This window comes from Budorcas taxicolor, chromosome 8, assembly GCF_023091745.1.
Source record: "Budorcas taxicolor isolate Tak-1 chromosome 8, Takin1.1, whole genome shotgun sequence".
NCBI lineage: Eukaryota > Metazoa > Chordata > Mammalia > Artiodactyla > Bovidae > Budorcas > Budorcas taxicolor.
In genome coordinates, this window is record NC_068917.1 from 26,340,141 (window position 1) to 26,344,757 (window position 4,617).

The following is a 4,617-nucleotide window of genomic DNA, read 5'->3' on the forward strand; positions in this document are numbered from 1 at the left end:
ATGGCCTCACTTAGAAAGCCTGGCATCAGAGAACCTACCTCAAGGTTCCACCCGATGCCATTTCAGCCAGCCCAGCAGCAGCCGCATCTTCCCCATGGCTTTCGTGCTCTCTCTACTCATGGCCCTGGTGCTGGTCAGCTACGGCCCAGGAGGATCCCTGGGCTGTGACCTGTCCCAGAACCACATGCTGGTTGGCAGGAAGAACCTCAGGCTCCTGGGCCAAATGAGGAGACTCTCCCCTCGCTTCTGTCTGCAGGACAGAAAAGACTTCGCTTTTCCCCAGGAGATGGTGGAGGACGGCCAGCTCCAGGAGGCCCAGGCCATCTCTGTGCTCCACGAGATGCTCCAGCAGAGCTTCAACCTCTTCCACACAGAGCGCTCCTCTGCTGCCTGGGACACCACCCTCCTGGAGCAGCTCCGCACTGGACTCCATCAGCAGCTGGACGACTTGGACGCCTGCCTGGGGCAGGTGATGGGAGAGGAAGACTCTGCCCTGGGAAGGAGGGGCCCCACTCTGGCTGTGAAGAGGTACTTCCAGGGCATCCATGTCTACCTGCAAGAGAAGGAATACAGCGACTGCGCCTGGGAAATCCTCAGAGTGGAGATGATGAAAGCCCTCTCATCATCAACCAGCTTGCAAGAAAGGTTAAGAAAGATGGGTGGAGATCTGAACTCACCTTGAAAGGACTCTCACTCACTAAGATGTCACATCAGCCTTGCACACTCACCTGTGGTCATTTCAGAAGTTTCTGATTTCTGCTTTAGCCACAAAATTCACTGAATTACTTAAGCATATATTTTGTAGTATTAAGCAAGGATGTTAAAAACTTAGCTCTAGGGTCATCAGTCCTTAAGCGATTATTTCCCTGAGTTATTTATTATTTATTTATACTTGTTCTTGTCATATTTATATTTTCATATAAGGATATTTTCCTTCACACTGTATTAAGATTTAGGAAATATGTTCAGCTTTCCATTTCATTAAATATGATTTTTTTATTTATTAAATTCTTATCAAACTCTTTTAGTTTTCTTTTTTTGTGTGTGAGATCATATTTATTCTGCTCTCTTTTAGTGGATGGCATTTCTAAACATATTTTTACTGAATGATTGAATAAACACAAAATGAACTAATCCAGCAATGAGCATTTATGTAGAAAATCCTGTGTTTTGATGAAAGAAATCTCCACAGGTGAAGATCTCCACTGCCTCACTGGAAACATATTTGTGCAGTGGTCTCTGTGTAGAAATCCAGACACTGAGTCTGTTTATTCTTAACACCTAAATTCAATCTTCAGTATTCTAAACAAAAGTGAGTAACTGATGGTAACACTTCTCTACTCATTCATTCATTCAGTTCACGTCACATGTATTAATTGAGTATCAAAGTGGCAGATGGTGGAACTGCCTTAAGAAACACTGATAAATAAATCTAATTCAGTACCTTCTATGTTGAAACTTTCAGTCTCATAGAGAACGATACATAAAAATAATGTATTTTTTTAAAATTTCAATTATATTAAAAAATCCAAAAAGAAGTAATGGAAAACTGGGTTCTCACATCAGAAGATACTTACAGGTAACTTTTACAGGTAATTTTCAGGGAAAAAAAGAGGGATACCTTTGCTATGGTACTTGCTGCTGCTGCTGCTAAGTTGGCTTCAGTCGTGTCCGACTCTGTGTGACCCCAGAGACGGCAGCCCACCCGGCTCCTCTGTCCCTGGGATTCTCCAGGCAAGAACACTGGAGTGGGTTGCCATTTCCTTCTCCAATGCATGAAAGTGAAAAGTGAAAGTGAAGTCTCTCAGTCATACGTGAGAGGTATGTAATTGTAGAAGCCTGAATGGCTGTTGGCCAAGTGGGTCTACAATAAACAAATGCCACGGGTATAAGTGCTGATTTGAAATTCTTTACTGTATGTCTTGGAGAGGGAAATGGCAACCCACTCCAGTATTCTTGCCTGGAGAATCCCGTGGACAGAGGAGCCTGTGGGCTGATGTCCATGGGGTGGCACAGAGTCGGACATGACTGAAGCACCTTAGCATGCATGCACGCATTGGAGAAGGAAATGGCAACCCACTCCAGTGTTCTTGCCTGGAGAATCCCAGGGACAGAGGAGCCTGGTGGGCTGCCATCTATGGGGTCGCACAGTCGGACACAACTGAAGTGACTTAGCAGCAGCAGTAGCAGCGTTGTGAGTCTGGTAATAAGGACATGGGGATGGATGTGGTCGCTTATAAATAGAATAGACAATGAGAAGAGGACCCTCAGTATTATAGGGTCAGGCAGAGGAGAGTCTGTAACAGGCACTGAGGCAGGGGGCAGGGCAGCGAGAAGGACACAAGGATGACCAGGGGAGAGACTACTGAAGGGAAGGCGTGTGCTTCAAAGACACAGTGGGGCCTGCAGGGTGGGTGAGGACTGAACTGTGCCAGCGGCCCTGAAACATACGCCACCAGTGACCATAGCAGGATCTGGTTTAGCAGAATTAACGGGGCAGAAACCAGATGGGAGTAAGTGAAGAGGAAGGGGGATTAAGGGTGCTGTGTACAGACAACGATTTTGCAAACTTGTTTGTGAAGCAGAGGAGAGAAATAAGGTGGAACTTTGAGGGAAGTGTAGCTTACTATCTCTGTGCATATTTTTTTATGTTTTTGCAATATGTTTTCTGAGAGTTATTTTGAAGAATGTAGGAAATGACAGAAACATGAGTATTTTAAATATTTTACTATTTTAAATGACTGTTTGGCTAACATAGCAATTTCTCATTTCTGTAAATAATATCACTTTGTGGTGGACTTGTCAGAGTGGAAAGACAGAGAAGCGCATGCAGTGATGAACAAGTCATTATTTCCCTCAAGGATCATTATGCTAACTTTGTGCCTTATTCAACTCATAGTTTTAGTTCAATCATCAACATATTGCTTTTGTGACTTGACGTATGATAAGCTTTTGTAGTACTGTACAGAGGATAAATGTATTTTTCAGTTTTCCTATTCTAAAATCCATACTAAAAACTTAAATAGACATCTGATGGGTATCAAGGTCATGTGCAATCATGGCACTTCACACACAAAGATGTCTGCCAAATATTAAAAGATATAGTATCAAGTGACAATGTATGTTGTGCTAAAATCTAAAGGATTTTGGCACAAAGAGATTATACATTTTCGTACAGTTTAATTTGGCAGGATGCTATTTTAAACCAAATGGTAAAAGTTTATAAAGCTCTACTAAAACCCTGCATAAACCCTTCTTGAAATGAAACAGCTTGTTCGGGGAATTCCCTGGTGGTCCAGTAGCTTAGGCTCCAAGCTCCCAGTGCAGGAGGCCCGGTTTCATCCCTCGTCAGGGAACTAGGTCCCACAGGCGAAACTAAAGATCACACTGCAAGGATGATGGAAAACCTTGCAAGTAGTAACTAAGACCCACCACAGCCAAAGAAATAAATAAACGAAACAAAAACAAAACAGCTTACTCATAGGAGGCCTACCATGTTGCTTACAACAAATGAAACACAGTAAGTTTGAAAGTATGTTGCCCGCACGCTTAGTGGTGTTCAACTCTTGCTTGAACTCTTTGCGACCGCATGGATTTACCCACCAGGCTCCTCTGTCCATGGGATTATCCCACCCAGAATCCTGGAGTGTGTTACCATTTCCTCCTCCAGGGAATCTTCCCAATCCAGGCAAAGAACCCCTGTTTCCTGTGGCTCCTACACTGTCAGGTGGATTCTTTACCACTGAGCCACCTGGGAAGCCCTGAAAGTATGTTAATAAATGTAAATGCTTGGGATAGATATGAACGCACTTTCTGAACTTGAACATAAATGGGAAAACAGGAATTAGAAATTGGAAATGCAGGAATAACTGGATGAAAGTATCAATTATTATGGGCTATAAGCATATTTTTAAAGTTAGATTATAGACGTCCTGATTTCAACTTTGACATTTAGATAGCAATATAAAAATCCAAACTAAGCGCATTCACATTTTGAGTATTTAACAAAGGAACTTTATTTTCATGTAGATATATCTGATATGCAAAAAGCAGCCACTGACTTGGCTCTTACGTATTTTGATGATTTAGGTTCTGCAGAAATTCATTTTAAGTGGTTTCAGGCAAGATGTGGGGCTTCTTTGGTGGTCAGGTGGTAAAGAATCCTGCTGCAATACGGAGACCTGGGTTCAATCCCTGGGTTGGAAATATCCTCTAAAGAAGGGAATAGCATCCATTCCAGTATTCTTGCCTGGAGAATTCCGTGAGCTGAGGAGCCTGGCGAGCTACCATCCATGGTCTTGCAAAGAGTGGGACATGACTGGGTGACTAACACACACACACACACACACACACACACACACACACACACACACACAAGCAAGATGCAGCATCAGTACTTTGTAATATAAAATCAGTTTTGTATCTTCCCAAGTGACTCACAAATTCGATTTAGTGCAATCTTAAGCAAAATCAGAAGTGACCTTGAAAATTTATAGCAAATACTAGTCACAGTGGGATGCTGCAAAAGAAATTCCAGTGAGCTGAAGTTAATTAAAAATTCTTTAAAACCACAAAAAATGTCAAAATAGCAATTCTTAATAATGACAAGATAATTAA

The 4,617-nt window shown here is 42.5% G+C and overlaps 1 pseudogene; it reads left to right on the forward strand.

Moving 5' to 3' along the window:
- Nucleotides 1–682, forward strand: LOC128052281 (interferon omega-1-like; annotated as a pseudogene).
- The last annotated feature ends 3,935 nt before the right edge of the window (nucleotides 683–4,617 follow it).